The sequence below is a fragment of the Peromyscus maniculatus genome, chromosome 21, assembly GCF_049852395.1.
Source record: "Peromyscus maniculatus bairdii isolate BWxNUB_F1_BW_parent chromosome 21, HU_Pman_BW_mat_3.1, whole genome shotgun sequence".
NCBI classification, from domain to species: Eukaryota; Metazoa; Chordata; class Mammalia; order Rodentia; family Cricetidae; genus Peromyscus; species Peromyscus maniculatus.
The window spans coordinates 30,264,174-30,282,311 of record NC_134872.1 but is presented as its reverse complement, the minus strand read 5'-3'; the positions used below and the strand labels follow the sequence as shown (position 1 = coordinate 30,282,311).

The 18,138-nt window shown below is 41.7% G+C and overlaps 2 long non-coding RNA genes across 3 annotated transcripts in view; both read left to right on the top strand.

Annotated features, from left to right (window-relative positions):
• Positions 1 to 18,138, top strand: part of LOC121824701 (uncharacterized) — a 71,433-nt gene that overhangs the window by 51,456 nt on the left and 1,839 nt on the right. The gene's annotated exons all lie outside the window — the stretch shown is intronic.
• LOC143269893 (uncharacterized) lies at positions 280 to 10,736 on the top strand. The gene is made up of 3 exons (XR_013046679.1): positions 280 to 3,347; positions 8,224 to 8,772; positions 10,195 to 10,736. It is a non-coding gene; the product is annotated as an uncharacterized LOC143269893 (long non-coding RNA).

Sequence of the window (18,138 nt, the reverse complement as noted above, 5' to 3'; positions counted from 1 at the left end):
TGATCCTCGTGTCTTTCTTGGGGTCCTGTTTTCCAGGTAGCCTCCCTGGTGATATGAGTAGCAATCCAGTCATCCTTGTTCCACCTCTAGTATCCTCCTATGAGTGAGTATACACCATATTTGTCTTTCTGAGTCTGGGTTACCTCACTCAGGATGATTTTTTTTTTCTAGATCCATCCATTTGCCTGTAAACCTCATGATGTCATTGTTTTTCTTTGCTTAGTATTCCATTGTGTATATGTGCCATAATTTATTTATCCATTCTTCAGTTGAAAGGGCAAAGAAGCCAAAAGTGTACAATGGAAAAAAGAAAGCATCTTCAACAAATGGTGCTGGCATAACTGGATATCAACGTGTAGAAGGCTGCAAATAGATCCATATCTGTCACCGTGCACAAAACTTAAGTCCAAGTGGATCAGGGACCTCAACATAAATCCAGCTACTCTGAACCTGCTAGAAGAGAAAGTAGGGAGTAGTCTTGAATGCATTGGCATAGGAGATCACTTCCTAAATATAACACCAGTAGCACAGACACTGAAAGAAATAATCAATGGGACCTCTTGAAACTGAGAAGCTTTTGTAGAGCAAAGGATACGGTCAATAAGGCAAAGCGACAGCCTACAGAATGGGAAAAGGTCTTCACCAACCCCACATCTGACAGAGGACTGATATCCAGAATATATAAGGAACTCAAGAAATTAGACATCAAAACGACCAACAGTCCAATTAAGAAATGGGCTATAGAACTAAACAGAGAATTCTCAACAGAGGAAACTCAAATGGCTGAAAGACATTTAAGGAATTGCTCAACATCCTTAATCATCAGGGAAATGCAAATCAAAACAACTCTGAGGTACCACCTTATGCCTGTCAGAATGGCTAAGATCAAAAACACTGAAGACACTTTATGCTGGAGAGGATGTGGAACTAGGGGAACTCTCCTCCACTGCTGGTGGGAATGCAAGCTTGTACAACCACTTTGGAAATCAATATGGCGTTTTCTTAGAAAATTGGGAATCAATCTCCCCCAAGATACAGCTATACCACTCTTGGGCATATACCCAAGAAATGCTCAATCATACCACAAGAGCACTTGCTCAGCTATGTTCATATCAGCATTGTTTGTAATAGCCAAAACCTGGAAACAACCTGATTGATTTTTTTTTACCATATTCATTTTTGTTTTAAAATGTAACTGTTATTCCTATTCCCTCGCTGACTGAGATTTTCCAGTTTTTCAACCTCATTTCTTTGTTAGCTGTGTTCTGGTTTATTTTAAACGTTGGTGGTATGTATAGACTCAATGAGGAACTGGATCAGGGCTACATAGGCCTCCTGTGGTGAACTGTGCTGAATATTCAGCAGGCCTATGTCACTACCATGTCCATGTCATGTGACCAATACTTCCTATGATCAAAAAAATTCATCCCCTTGTCTGAATCTAAACAGATGTAGACAAAAATGAATATTTTTGTGTTTGTAGAATTGGATTGTTTATAATAAAACTTTCTCTAGTTGCATGTTCATCCCTGACAGTGGCATTTTATTTCTTTTCATGCATGACTATTTTCACTTGATGTTGTGACTATACTATGCTCTTTATTCAATTTTTGTATGTGGATTGGTTCTTGAGTTCCCAGCAAAGGCATCTTGATTATGAAGAATGGACTTTTTAATGTGTCTCTGACTATGAAGAAAAGAATCTAGCACTCTCTTTAAGGATATTCCCAATTCCTTAGTCAATGACCCTGTCAGATACTTGTCTCTTTACAAGGTGACTTTACCTAGTTAGAGAGTAAGGACTTAATGAGAAGAGTTTGTTATATGAAAAGATTTGAAAGTATCCCTTCCCTCAGTTTTATGGACTACTGGAATATTTGTGGATCATAACAATTATTTCTTTAGATTGCTGGACTCATCAATGAAAATTCCTGGTAACAATACAAGACATTGTTAACCCATTGGTTCTTTCAGATTGTGTTACCTGGTTTTATTATTTAGACTTTAAAGTTTTCCACTGATTCTTGTATCTCTTTTTTTTGTATGAGTTTATTTCTTTAGTGGGGAGCAAGGGAAGATGGGAGGATACAGAGGGACTGCAGTGCTAGGAGAGAGCCTCTATCCAGGCAAAAGGACTCTAATAATAATGGCAACACAGTGGGAGTCTGAAGCAGTTTCATTCCATCAAAGTATGTCTCCTTAGAATTCAAGGATTCAGGAGAAGGGGAGTTCCAATACTACCAGGAAGCAGGGTCATTTAATATGAGACCTGTGCTAGATGAAAGAGGATGGGACCTGGATTTTGGGATCCTTGCAGTGGTCATTATTTCACTGGTGGAGGTGGGTGTGAGAGACACAGTCAATGTGTGACTGTGTGGCAGCAATGAATCTGCCTTGACTTCTGGGCAACATGGGTGGGATGGGAAGCAACCAGCTTTGCTAAGCCAATGTGTATTGGTTACTATTCTGTTGCACTAAAAGTTTATAAACATGGAATCTTAAGAAAGAAAGAGCATGTCTATCTGGCTTATTTTTGGAGGGTTAAGAGCCCATGGTGGTGGGTCAGAGGCATAGAAGCTAGCTTGAATCTTGAAGGCAAAACCAGAGATGAAAAGTGTCACAAACTCAAACCCAAACAGGAAGTATGGAGAGCAAATGAAGACTAGGCTTGTTCATCTCAAGGACAGTCCCAGTAATGGACTTCTGCCACTAAGGCTCCACCATATAAAGTTCCCCAACTGTGCCATCAACTGTCCTTGTGTGTCCATGTGTTCAAATGACCAGTTTGTATGAGACATCTCTAATCCAAAGTACCACAGGGGGTTTGTTAAATGTCAGATGTGTTGAGCACTTGGTTTTTAGTTTGGAAATTTGTGGAGTACATGAATGTGGAGCTAGCTAGAGGATCTGTGTCACTTGAGCATAGAGAACTTCTAATGCAGTGTCACCAGTTGCCTAACTACCAGCTCTACACAGAAAAAGATGCTCCCACCACCATGGCTTCAGAATCTGGAAAGCCTGTGTACAAATAAACCCTTCCTCCCTAGGGTTGATTATGGTCTGGGATTTGTTGCAAGCCATGAGAAAAAATACTCAGGGCACTGGTTGTGATCCAGAACATGATCCAAACTACTGTCAGTTCTGATAACTCATGATTGGTCAGTTGCTTGTGGTGACATCACAAGGAGACATTATGAAGAATGCTAGCAACTAGTCCATGTTAGGCACTGCCTGCATCGGGCTCCTGTCCTTGTATCTTGGAGCAGCTGTTGGTTTCCTACAGAGCAAATGGACTTAAAATTGGCTCTGATAGACTAGGAATCTCCAATCTACGGGACCTTACTAGAGTGAGTTTGTATCCAGGTTCTTGGTTTTGGTCCTAGGGGTTAAGGTTTGCTATTTTATGTTTACATTTATGTTATTGGTTTACATTCTAGGTTTGATTTGTGAATGTCATATATTTCTTCATTATTACCCGAATTTCTATTTCAAAATTCACTTAGTGTTTATTTTTTTTTAATTTGGTTTCAATTTCCTTATTTAGAACATGTGTTAACCATAGCAATTTCATTATACCATTCCCATACATGCCTACCAGCATTTTGATCAAACTCTGCTGCTCTATTTCACTTTCTCCACTCTGAGACAAATACTCTTCTTTAAACACTCAGCCTTCTTCCTGCCCAAATCCACAGGAGAAGACAATGTCATACTTCTGTTTGTGAAGTTTGCTTGATTTATATGATATTGGCTTTAGTTGTAGCTACTTTCCATATAGCAGAAGAGTTCAGTGGTCACTGGGAATATGGACCCTTCCCCAGAGTCTGAACACATGCTATATCCTTGTTCAGTTTCTTTATGTAAATTATCCTCTGGATTTGTCTTGCATTTCTTGGCCCTTAAAGGCACCATTAGGTCATTTGGGATATCTCAGATTTCAAGACAGACAATTCATAGCTATGAACTTCTATCCTAAAACTATATTTATTTTTTTCTAGCATTGTGTGCCCCTGAAATTTCCCACAAAATACGGTGACTGAAATTGAGTTGGAGATTATGGGCCACCCCTGGGAATAGGACATCCTTGAATGGATTTCAGAATCTTAACATCTCTAGGTTATGGTGCATTTGGGGAGGTGAAGCTTGCCTGCCAACTTCCCACACATGCACAGGTGGCTGTCGAAGTCCTTGAGAAACACCACAATGCTCTGGCTCACATCATCTCTGAAGTAAACATCCATCTCTGAAGTAAACATCCTTCAATCTTTGGAACACAGTAACACAGTTCATTTTTTCATGTCACTGACAGACTGACAATGACTTATGTGGTCATGGAGTATGTTGCAGGAAAAGATCTGGAGGTGTTCATCAGGGAGATAGACTATCTAAAGGAGGAGACCACTGGACCAGTATTCCAGCAGTTCATGTCAACAGTGCACTTTCTCCACCAAAGATGCATTACACATCATGATCCTAAATTAGAGACTATCCTTCTCATTGATGGAGCTGGCAAGGTCAAGCTTTGAGATTTTAGTATGGCCACTCAACTTGCAGAGAGCAGATGTTGGGGTAGGCCTGTGTCTCCTTGCTCTGTTGGGCCCCAGAGATCTTGGCAATGAAACCCTATGATGGACTGGCAGTTAATTTGTGCTTGGCATTGTCCTATGTGTCCTGGTCACTGGGCGCTTTCCATATGTAGAAACCATCCTTAATGCTATGCACAGAATCATCACCACCACAATGTGCCCCATTCCCTAGCATTTGTCAAAACCCTGCCACATAATCAATGCAAAATTACTCATGGCCCCCATCTGGTAGAGGCTAACAATATATTAGCTTGTAGACCAACCTTGACTGGACCATATTCAAGAACATGTACCACCTGCCACTAAGGAAATCCTTGCAAGGGTTGTGGAGACTATGTGCACCATTGGCTCTACCTGTGAATAGACTGTGTCATGCCAGAAACACAGGCAAACAAAAAACAGCAACCATAAATATCCTCAAATACCAACGGAGTTGTGGGGATAACCATGAGCAAGCTAAATCCTGGCTAAATAGGATCCCTGCAGGTCCCCTTAGCCTCCCTCTCCCCTTGAAGAGGAAAGCTAGTGAACTAGCTCTTCTAATCAGAGGCAAGGGATGCAGAAGCTATGCAATGTTCCACAGATACTCCAGCCTGGAGATGATGCCCTGTTCAGATAACACAGTCCCAGAAGGAGATTTATTGACAGCTGGCATCATCAACCCTGCTACAGGAGACATTGCATTCAACATGAATTCAATGGATAGCCTGTCTGATGAGTTCTCCCCTGAGCCACCTCTGAATGGGAAACCCATAGGGTTTCTAACATGGGCTTCTCCACAGAGGAACAACCCACAGGGGCAGATATGCCCAGTGACCAGCCCCAGGTTGTACCCACAACCTCTGGATGCAGGCCACTCAGGGGCTGGAAGCTGATGAAGAAGTGAATTTCCCATGCACTCAGAGCACTGTGCTGATATTGCCTGCCCACCCCAAGGTGAGACCTGAATCTTTGTGTCAGGGGCTATAAAGAAAAAAGAGGACAGTCCTAGGGAGCCCAGCTGATTGGTCCACACACAGGCATTCCTTCACTGTGTTTTGCCTAAGCTATTTTAATAAGCTTTGAAAATGACAGGTTGTAGCCACTCAGAAGCCAGGATCTTAGGACGTCAAGCACATTCGATGGTCCAATTCCACTTTCCTCCCTCGTGGAAATTTGAGATACAAGAAGAAAACATAACATGGAGGGGGAAAGGGTGGGAAGGGAGGGGAGAGTGTTTGACTAAAGGGGGCACAGATTTAGATGGGAGGGATCAGGAGCAGGGCTATGGCACAGCAGGGCACATCAATGCTGAATAAGACCTGGCTCTTCAAAGTCACTTATAGAGGCACGTTAATGTTTCTTTTTTCTTTCAAGTGGGGAAATTGAAATTGCCTGTTGGGGCACTACCACTGTTGGGGTTCTGTCCCAAGCTATTGAGGGGTCCCTTGAAGTGGGGAGTGAGAAACTGAAAAGTAATTGGAAAAAACCAGCAGTCTTGAGTTTAGTTCTAATGGGATTCTTATACACTAGCAAGGGGAGAGGCAAACACCTTCCCATTTCAAGATCAAAAACAATGTACAACCAAGTGTAGCCCCTTCAAAATACCTGGTAACCATGCCCCATGGCAAAATATTGAGAGCTGCTGGTAGCAAAGTCCATAAGAGTATACAGCAATGACAACTAGAGTTCAGAAGGTCTAACGATCAGAACCAAGGGTTCTGTTAGAGAAAACCATCACACAAGGCGTTATGGAATTACTGCCTTTTGAATGAATTGGCTGTCTCTTGTTGTAAAGTTCTTGTGCAATAGCAGCTATGAGTCTCCACATTTACCACGCATTTCCATGTTATGTATACATGTAATCTCATGATTGCATCTCAATCTTGGGCCCAAATTCCCCTATACATTTGAGTTAATTGGATAACTATCCCCAGCTCTGTTTATTTTTCATTACCATAAATCTGGCCAGGGCCATTCTCTGGACAAAAGTATTTCAGCTAAGATAACTTTTTTCAAGGACAAAACTGCACATAGATAAACATTAGCTCATCTCACTCACAGAACAAGAAAATAACCACTAGCAATTAAATTTTCAACTTCTTGCCTTCATCCCCATTTAAACAAGACTTTTAGAATTCCCTAATTGATTTTAGCCTTTAATTGACCCTACCAGAGAACTCCCCTTTAGTTGCTCCACCTTTTGGATTGTAATTGGAAGCTGACAGTTATTGCTTTATGTGTGGATCCTTATCACCTCTCTCTGCGACCCTGGAAACGTCAAGCATTGCATTGCTTTGCCAAAGAATTACTGCTTGTGTGTATATACTGGTTCCCTCACAGCACTTGGGGAATTATTTAGAAGAACAAAGATGAGGACAGAGATGGAAAGAACTAAGTAGAATGATGAGAGAACATCGGAAGGGACTGAGAGCAGCTAAGTATGAGAACAGAAAAGAGCATAAGGAACTGAGAGAGCTAAGAATAAGAACAGAAAAGAAACTGTGTAGATAGAATTAACTCAGAAGAATAAAGTAAATGGACTAAAGAACTCTATGCTTAGATTCATTTCATATCCCTCAGATTAGAATCCTCAGCTGGTTGTTAGACACTTCCACAGACCCTGGGAGAAAACAATAAAGGCTGGACCTATTATTGTTTTCCATAGCAAAGTATCTTGTAATTAGGCCTTGAAGTATAAGACACCTGGTAACCGTGCCTTTGCACTATTGTGCAGCCTTGGAGAGCAACATAAACTCTTGACCCTCTGACCTTGAGTCAAACCACAGGTGGGAATCTTTGTGGGCTCCCACAATGGCCTAGTAGAATTCATCCATGGAAAGGGGTTCCTGCCGCAGGAGGGAAGCAGGACAGAACCTCAAATGGCTGTGACCCTGCAACCCAGGGCAAGAGGCCCCGGCATCCATCCTCCAGCTACAGGTTCTGAGCTGCCAGTTTGGATCTCCTTTAGCTTACTCCTGCCCCGGCACTGCTTACCAGAACCAGGGCTGGACATAAGGCACATCTGCGCACTGAGGCTCTACCTCCCCAGCTTCCACTGTGGTTTTAGGATCAGTACCTACAGTGTCTGCAAACAGCAATGACTTGTGTGCCCACCTCATGTTGATCATCATCTTGGTCACTTTATCCTCTCCAAATTATTTTGTGACTTTCTCTTGGAAAGAACTGCAAGAACTCTAGGTCCTCTGGAGGAGAGAGATGAGTGAATGGGGATAATTTAGACTAATTGGGGAAATAGATGGAGAGGGGACAGGGGAAATGAGAGGAGGTGTACAGTAAGGAATAGAGTCCGTTCTGAAGAGATTACTATGAACAAAGTGACATGAAAGAGGTGTATGTGTTGGCCTGGAACAGGGGCCTTGGACAAGGAAGAGTATGAACAAACTTCCCTTGAAGTGCACAGTGGGAGGGGCAAAGCATAGCCAGCCATGAGGAGAAGAGGGCCTGCTCTGACGGTTCCTTGCATGCATCAAGACACACAAGTATGATGCTGCCTTTGAAATGTCCTCCTCTCCTAGGCTTCAGAATAGGAGCATGGAAGAAGAGAAGGGCAGCCTAATTGGTAGCAAAGCCCTGTCCTCCTGGGACCAACTGAAACTTTGGCTGATCTGCTAACACCTGTGTCTTTTTCCACCAGCTTCCTTCATCCAGGGCTCCCATGTTCCCCACCAACTCATGATCCAACCTCCTTGCATCATTTTTCCCATCTCACAGAAGGATTCACAAGTATCATTTGATTGCATTCAACATTGTTCTGCTCCAGTGTGGCAAAGAGAGTAAGCCTTCCTAGCCTGACACACAAAACTGATTCAACAAGGGCAGTAGCTGTGGATGACATAGTTTCCAGTGCAAAATGGAGAAGATAAGGATATGAAGGAAAGCTGGATCAGCATAGAGCTGTAGATGTCAGCCAGGGAGCACCGGTGAGTGTGGTGTCTACATGGTTTTGTAGGGAACCTTCCATGTAGGATGCAGCTCTCTTACTTACTCATAGAGGTCTCCCTACATGACAGGAAACTCAAGTGCCTCATTTGTGTACATTATGGACCTGATGGTAATTTTGAGTACATGAAGTATCTCTTTGTGGCAGAAGATAAGATTCTGTAGCCTGGTCTTCATGTAGTGCCATCTCAAGTGAAGATACATAAGGCATCATGTGGTTTGTGCCAGCTTCCCCTCTGCAGAGGTAAAGGTATCATTGCCTTGCTTTGCTGAAGAGTAATGGGAAAGTGAGTGGCTACAGACCTGTGCATAGAGAGGGCCTAGTCTGCTGTAGCTGACACCAAGAATCCATTCTGACCATATGATATCACGTCATTATGAAACATGGGTCCCAGTCGGGAAGTGGCCAAATCCTGTAGATGTAACCAACCATCTTATTAAATAAGAAACACAGAACCAATGTGAAGAAGAAAGCTAAGAGGTCAGAGCTCAGAGCTAAAACCTTACCCTTCCTCCTGCGGTGGTCCTACCTCTCTGAAAGAAACCTACTTCCTGTGTGTTTGTCTTTATATAGTCTTTCTGTTCTGCCTTCTCTTTGGTTGTAAACCCAAACACATGACTGCCTCATCGCTGCCTGTATGTACAGCCCTCCAGGTCTTCTATGGTATTGAGATTAAAGGCATGTGTCTCCAATGCTGGCTGTATCCTTAACCACACAGAGATCTACCTAGCTCTTCTAACAAGTGCTGGGATTAAAGGCATGCACCACGAACAACCAGCTCTGCTATGGCTTGCTATTAGCTCTGACCTCCAAGCAACTTTATTAACATACAATTAAAATCACATTTCAGTACAAATAAAATACCACCATAAAATCCTCTTCTTAGCACAAGCCAAGAATTTTTTTCAATCCCCATACTACTAGACACACACACACACACACACACACACACACACACACACACACACACACACATTTTTCCTAGCTTGCAGGTTCTCATGAGTTCCACAGACTCCACAACATAAAAATAACACACAGTGATGCCATTTGTTCCTGCTTATTGTACAGAGCTGCATCAGGGGATTGGTCACTTAGGATCAATGAGCCATCTGTTCTGCATACTAGAATAGGCTCATAGAAAATATGTTGAGATAAACCATGAAACCTGTCCAAACCCCATGCCCCATCATATGGCAAAGGAGGAATGCCCTAGCCAACATGCTTGTCAAACAAGCAGGAGGATTTGAGTTGTTCAGATCCCCTGAGACCACGTTAAATCCTGCATGGCAATTTGGTGTGCCTAAAATCCCAGCTCTGTAGAGATGGACACAGAACCCTCATGCCCTCTGTGCAGATAGTACTAATGGACAAGCCCTAGGTCCCAGGAGAGACTGTGTCAAAAAATAGTGACAGAGGAAGACTCTTGATGCTGACCTCTGTTCTATTCACATTTAACAATTACTTGCAAGTGCTTTTGAATACAAATGAACTCAAACACCTGAACCAAGGAAGACACACACACACACACACACACACACACACACACACACACACACACACACAAAAAAAAAAAAAAAAAAAAAACACCCCTACACACACATGCCCATACAGGCAGGGGATATGGAGATGGACAAAAATCTTATCTGCTCTAATTTTATCTTTTAGATATGATCTTCCTTACAGTGTTGGGAACTAGTTTGCCACCTTCAATAACCGGGACTTGTCCCATTGCATTCTGGTGGAAGACTCTGGAAAAACCGTGACTTATTTGATTCTCATGCCTTTAGCTGTGTCTGCAAAAGAGCACTGACTGAGGCCACGCAGAACAGCACCCCTGTGCCACACATCCTCATGCAAACTGCAGAAATTCTCCCAGAGCCTCTGGAAAGGAGTTCCATGGCCTTGGGTCTGACTGACAAGGAACAATGTGTGCGGGAGTGGAGTTGATGCTGCAGTCTTACAATGTTCTATTCGTTCTGATTTGGGTGTTTTGTGTATTTTGTTTTCCTTTTTTCAGTATTTGTTTTTATATATCTCTAAGAAAATTTTTTATTTGTATACCTTAGAAATACTCAAGAATGTTCAGTTAAAATAGACAAAGTAGCATTTCATATGACTGTGGAGGCCCAAATTACTCAGGGTCAGAGAATCTGAGCTTGCTTTACCCATCAGGGCAACATCAGGGGATGATATGACCATGAGTGTAGTTTCCAGGTGTTTGGAAGGGTCTACACTTGGCTGTGCAATGTGCTTTGATCTAGCAAGGGGGAGGTCTTTTGCCCCACCCCTAGGCATTGTTATAAAAAGCCCCTTTTGAATAAATGGAAGAGGTCATTGGATATTGACCCAGGTCCTCCTGAAGCTCTCCTGTGTTTCTGTCTTTCTCCTCTTTGCTATCTTTCTATCTAATATTTTCTTATCCCTCTCTCCTCCTCATAACCCTTGAAAAGGTGGGAGCTGGTCTCCCACGTATGACTTTCTACATATATGATTTTGCCTCTCTTGTTAATGTTTATATAAATATTTGGATACTCAGATATATGTATAAAAGCTTCATGTGGAATAAAGTGCTAAATGAATAGCCTGTTTGCTCTGCTCCTGGCTTGTCTCAGTCTATCATGGTCACTAAACTATGTTAAAACATGTGGAATTGTAGAAAAGTCTGACAGTGAAAATGTTTCTTTGTGCATCTAAATAAGAGGTCACTAACAACAGCTTGTTCTCCTCTGACTTTTCTCTTTCAACTGTTTTATATGTGCATGATTGTAAGACTGGGACCCGGCGTGTGTATATGTATGTTTGTGCAAATGTGAGTATGCGAAAGTGAGGGCACATGTATGTTTCTCTGTGAGTGATAATATATGTTTGTATGTCTGTGGGAACTAGCATGTGTGTATGTGGTTCCATGTGCACAGATAGAAGGCTCAGTTGTCCTTGTCCTCTACAATGTGCCAGAGGCACTAACAGTGCAAGAGACATGCTGCTGCATGAATCACTCTGTGCATGGAATTTCCATGCTAATGGCGCACAGATAGTATCCACATGGCAATAATCAGTCAGGAGATGTCCCAGGATCCCTGTGCTATCACTGCCTCACACTGTCTTTGGATCAGGCAGGAGGCTAACTCCTGGATGAATTGCCAAATTCTACCCTGATATGGGATGTGAGGATACTTTTGGGGCTTGCCCTGGGACCTAATACAGAATCACAAGGGGTGTGCAAATGGTGGATGATGGTCAATATATAAACAAGAGGATGGTGTATCCCTACACAGCAATGGCAGGATGCAAAGATTACAGTCATTTATGAAAGAGTCTCTACAGTAGGGTAAGGACCATTGGACAATAACATGAACAACTCAAGTCTCCCAGGGAATTCCTGGACAGAAGACCATGTAAAGGATGTTGCTATAATTTACTCCAAAAGATATTTTGCTTCTGGCTTTTTTAAATCCCTAAGCATATTCTTATCTATCAAACTGGACTGGGGTCATAGTAAATTTGGCTTTGAGAAGAAGCACAGTCCTAGCCTGGTTGTGCCCATGGTGAGGGAGGCACAGGAAAGGGACAGGAGTTACAGGAGCCCACCCTGCTAAGCCCATTTGTTTTGTAAACAGTGTACTCTATATTCCTTGTTTGCTCACATTAATATTGATCTACAATGCTCCGTCTAATGTTCTGTTTCAGGAGCACAAACCCCCACTGCCGAGGGTAGACAGCAAAGGAAACTGGAGACCTTCCCATTACAAAATGCACTATCGCAGAGCCTCCAAAATCCTCCCTGCACCCAGAGTGCCCTGTATTCTTGGATGCAGGATGGGAATCTCTTCGTTTGTTGTTCCCTTTACTTGGATATCAGTTTGAACATCTATCCTCTCTGAAGGTCTTGGCAATGGCAGTACTGCTCTGCAAAGACAGACAGAAGGTACTTCTGCCATTGGAGATATTCTGTCTGCCCTGAATCCTGGAGTAGTCACCATCTCTCTGCTTCCCCCAAGGGCCCACAGTACAGAATCTCCACAAGGTACCCAATGTACTACCACGAACCATGTGATACCGACTACAAAGGAAGCCTGGGCACTGGGAGGCTTGAGGATCTATTGAAGAGCAGAGTAATTGTGAAAGGATGAGGTTCTTATTGGGCTGGTGTTTCTGGCTTCTTTTGGAGTAGGAACATAAGGATAGAAAAGCTAAAGAAAGGGTATGTATGATAGATATGGGAAAATACAATTCAAGAAAGGGCAAGAGCAGATAATATACAGGGATCGAGTCATTACTTATCGACTTGTCCTTTGGCAGAATTTCACTGGGACTGACCCCAACACACATGGACATTCATCTCACCCCAGAAACAGAAACTACAGTAGACAAAAAGATCCATGAACCAATATCTAGTATCACTGACTTTTCTTGGGATTACTGAGCCTATGGATTGGGTTGTACACTGAGCAAGGATAAGTCAACAGCAGCTGGATCACTAAAGAGTCCATGCCACCTTGTGCAAAAATCTAGAAAACTTCAGCACTTATGCTTACTAAGCAGCTTGCAGGCAGCTCCACATTCAGAATGTTTCTTTCTTTCCCGCAGTTTGCTGGACATTCTCTACCTCAGTAAGTGATTATTACTTGTTATACTGCTGCCCAGAAGACCTGGAGTTTTAATTTTCTGCTTTTAAAGACATGTGAGCATTTCTTTACCAGCTGAGTTCAAAATCTCCCCTTTATCAAGTGAAGCATCTGTTTCATTTTAAGTGTCTTGCATTTCTGAGGAAAAAGAAAATGTCATACTACATGTCCACTGTAGTCTTGAGGACAAATGGCATCATCAAACAGGTATGTGCATCTCCAAGGAGGCAGACACAGTCAGGGAAGCAGGCGGCTTCAGTGAAGATACTGAATAGACAGGATGTCAGCTATAAAGGCAACTGATTTCCAGTTCTCCTAGGCCCAAGGCACTTGGCTTGTGGTAGATGAGTACCCTCAACACCACTGACCCTAAGGAAGTGGTTAGTGTGTGATCAGAAACTCCAGATGCCTGAGTCAGGGCCCAACAGCTGCAGTGGATCAAATCTCAAGGCAAGGACAATGACATTGAGTAGTAAGAAGCCCCTGAACTCAATTCCTAGGTGCAGAGAATATTCTAGGCCATGAAGATATCTAATCCCCTTCTCTGCTCTTGACTGATGCGTTCATGGCACAACTACTGGGACCTGTCAACAAGTGACAGGGGGGAGACTTGTTAACAAGAAAGGCCAGTTGACATCTGTTGAGACCCCAGATCTACAAAACCGAAAATGAAGAACTATGTCCCCTTAAGTCTCCTGTCTTTCAGTCAGCTGGTCCTACGGTATTTTCTAAAACAATAGATTAGGCATCTGTATAAAACCTCATCTGTGGATAAGGAGGAGCTTACAAATGCCAGCAGGCATCAGGCAGGGTTCTTCAGAACATTGCTGACAGTGACAGCAGGGAAATGCATTTAGGCAGAGGCTGCAAGGAGAAATACAGTTCAGGATGGAGATTATGTGAATCCTAGAGGCTGAACCCTGAAGAGTTAACAAAGGTACCGCAGTCAAATCACCAGGGCCTTGGTTGTGCCATCAATTTTCTATTTAGGGGTCTCAGGACTCACCGGGACACACCATCCATATGTACAACACTGAACTTTATATTTATATCAAGATCTCTTATAGACAGCATAAATAAGAAAAACAAGAAAACTTTCTGGGACATTTACACAAAAGATCTGATAACAAAGAACTAACATGAGAACAGGAAGAAGGACATGATGGGGACACCTGGAATAACAGTGCCAAATGCACATAAGTGCACGCACACACACACACACACACACACACACACACACACACACAAACACACACACGCACACACACATACACACACACACACACACACACACACACATCTGATCAAAATATCTCACAAAATCCATCAAAAATTAGGGATGAAAACTTTAAGGAACATATTGTAGGAGACACCAAATATAATAAGAAGTTAGCATGAAGAAGACTCCTCAGTGAACACTGGTAAAGGTGGTGTCCACCTAGGAATGTTCATCAAACAACACCAAACCACAAACAAATAAAAACTCAATGAAATAATCAAAATGATAATAGATGGATTGAGCCAAGTTCATGTAACAATAATCACACTACTCATCCAGTGTGTTAGGGTTCCTAACTCTGCTACCAAAGCCAAAGACACACACAGACACCACACTCACACACATACATTGGCACACATACAATGACACATTCACGGAATGTCTCTTAGCAATTGTACCCATGATATTCTGTGAAGTGGAACATGAAAAACAATGTGTTCACATGTGCCTCCAAGACAAATCCAGATGTAGCATGAATCTTAAATGGTCTTATTAATAAAAACAAACCAGGAGCCAGGTATTGGGGTGAATGCTGGAAGATCAGGGAAACAGAACAAGCCACAGCTTCCTCACCTTGCCAATTCCTCAGCTGATCCTATTTCCTCAGACCGGAAGCCTCTGAGTCTTCATCCAAATGGATCTTAGCTGAATTGCTGCTAACAGCCTAAAAGCTTAACCAGCCAAAAGCTTATAGTTTCTGGTACTCATGCCTTATACACCTTTCTGCTTTCTGCCATCACTCCCTGGGATTAAAGGCATGTGTCACCATGCCTGGGTGTTTCCAGTGTGACATTGAACTCACAGAGCTCCAGATGGATCTCTGCCTTCAGAATGTTAGGATTAAAGGTGTGTGTGCCACCATTTTCTGGCCTCTATGTCTGTCTAGTGGCTGTTCTGTTCTCTGACCCCAGATAAGTTTATTAGGGTGCACAATATTTTGGGAAACACAATATCACCACATTTCCCCTTTTGACTGTATATATTGTATATACTTATTGGATATAGTTTTTCTTGTATTACTTATAAGCTTTTTTTAATTTTAGACAAAAAGTTATAATTAGTAGTTATAGTTTTCCTTGTTAAGAATTTCAGAAAAGAAACTCACTAAAGAGGGGTAAGTATATAAATTTGAAAGACATTATAAGATAGTTCTATTAGTAATATAAGTTAGGATAGAAAGTGAATCAGGTACATTTTGGACTTATCAAAATAGGACAGATAATGGAATTATTTTCTCTGAGTTTGTCAAATGCAAATGGACTAGACATTGTTTAAGTATTTATTGATTGTATATATTGTATATTGTTATTATACTTATTGTATATAGTTTTTCTTACAACTTTTCCCCTTTTTTCTTTTTATTGAATAGGAGGGGGAAATATGGTGATATTTTATTTGTCCTGAAATATGATTTTATTTGTATGTTAATAAATAAAGTTGCCTGGTGATCAGAGCTAACAGCAAGCCATTTAGCAGAAGTCTGGCAGTGGTAGCACATGCCCTTAATCTGATCATATGGCAGCCAGAATCTCTGTGTGTTCAAGGACACAGCCAGCATGGTAACACATGCCTTTAATCCCAGTACCAACCATAGAGACCTGAGATCTGTATAGACAGGCAGTGATGAAAAAGTCATATGGTTAGGTTTACAGCCAATGAGAAGGTAGAACAGAAAGGCAATAAAAAGACAGGATACAGGAAGAAGGTCTCTCTCTGAGGGGAAGGACAGCAGTGACTGGTAAGCTAAAAGCTTCACTAGTGTTCTGATCTTTTGAGCTTTCAACTCTGCATTTGGCTCTGTGTTTCTTATTTAATAAGACCATTTAGAATTTCATCTATATTTGGATGTACGTGCATGGTTCTGAGAGACAGACATTTATCAGACTGTGATTGCTCCAAACTACAGAGGAGGCACACACACACACACACACACACACACACACACACACACACACACACAAATGTCTACAGGGAACTATGACCACACCTAACAGTGACTTTGAAATCTTCAAAAAGATGACAGAACCCCACAAAGATATTCCACACGGACTATAGTAAAGCCATTAAGCTGATTAACACCACAGAAAGATCAGCTTTGGACTACAAACTACTCAGGACAATTTCGAGATGGCTAGCTGAGATGATCCAGATTCACAGACTACTCAAGCATGGACTTGAGACAAGCCCTGCACTTTCTCATTATGCAGATACTGGACAAATGATACAACTAACTCTCTCAGGACTTGACAATTAACCCAAAATTTTTCTTTTCAGGATTCCCTAAAGATGTCTTCGGCTCCAAAAAGCAGGAAGTAATTTTAAGAAAACAACGCCCATATTCCCAAGAGGTGGGGTGTGTGTTGTTTGGTCATTCAATGGCTTATGGATATCCTCATTGTTTACAATGGTTGGTTACAAGTTATTAACTGTTAGTGGTCAAAAAAAGCTAAACGGCTGGGCGGTGGTGGCGCACGCCTTTAATCCCAGCACTCGGGAGGCAGAGGCAGGCGAATCTCTGTGAGTTCGAGGCCAGCCTGGACTACCAAGTGAGTTCCAGGAAAGGCACAAAGCTACACAGAGAAACCCTGTCTCGAAAAACCAAAAAAAAAAAAAAAAAAAAAAAAAAAAAAAAAAAAAAAGCTAAACAAAGGAGATTAGATACAAGGTTCTTGTTTTAAAAAAAAGAAAAAAGGATATAGAAAAGGGTAGATCATTGAATCTACTCTGAAAAAAGGGAAGATATAGAAATGATAAGATTTTTGGATCTACTCAAAAAAAGAGACTATAGATATGATAAGATAAAAAAGGGAGATTTTGAATCTACTTTTAAAAAGGAACTACTTGTTTTAAGTAAAATAAGTAATGAAAAATTTTATCTGAATTTGTCAAATGATAATGGACTGGACATAGTTAATATATATAATGGAGTTTCTTGTGTGAATCTGTCAAATGTTAGTGGACTAGACATTGTTAATGTAATTCTTGACTGTATATATTGTATATACTTATTGGATATAGTTTTTCTTGTATTAATTATAACCATTTTTTAATTTTATACAAAAAAGGGGAAATGTGGTGATATTGTGTTCCCCAAATATTGTGCAACCTAATAAACTTATCTGGGGTCAGACAAAAGAACAGCCACAAGTTATAGAGGCCATAAAATGGTGGCACACACACCTTTAATCCTAGCATTCCAAAGGTAGAGATCCATCTGTGAGTACAAAGTCATACTGGAAACAGCCAGGCATGGTGACACATGCCTTCAATCCCAGGAAGTGATGGCAGAAAGCAGAAAGGTATATAAGGCATGAGTACCAGAAACTATAAGCTTTTGGCTGGTTAAGCTTTTAGGTTATTAGCAGCAGTTCATATAAGATCCATTTGGATTAGGACTCAGAGGCTTCCGGTCTGAGGAAACAGGATCAGCTGAGGAATTGGCAAGGTGAGGAAGCTGTGGCTTGTTCTGTTTCCCTGATCTTCCAGCATTCACCCCAATACCTGGCTCCTGGTTTGTTTTTATTGATACGACCTTCTAACAATTCATGCTACATCCAAAAATCTATGCTAAGTGATACTGCTCAAAACATCTCAATTAGGAAGCCACTCAAACACCCATCAGGTGAGCCACTGATGATTCTGTTCAGACTAATCAACATGGTGCTCTAAGCCAATGCATACCACAGGGTAAAGGAACCTACACAA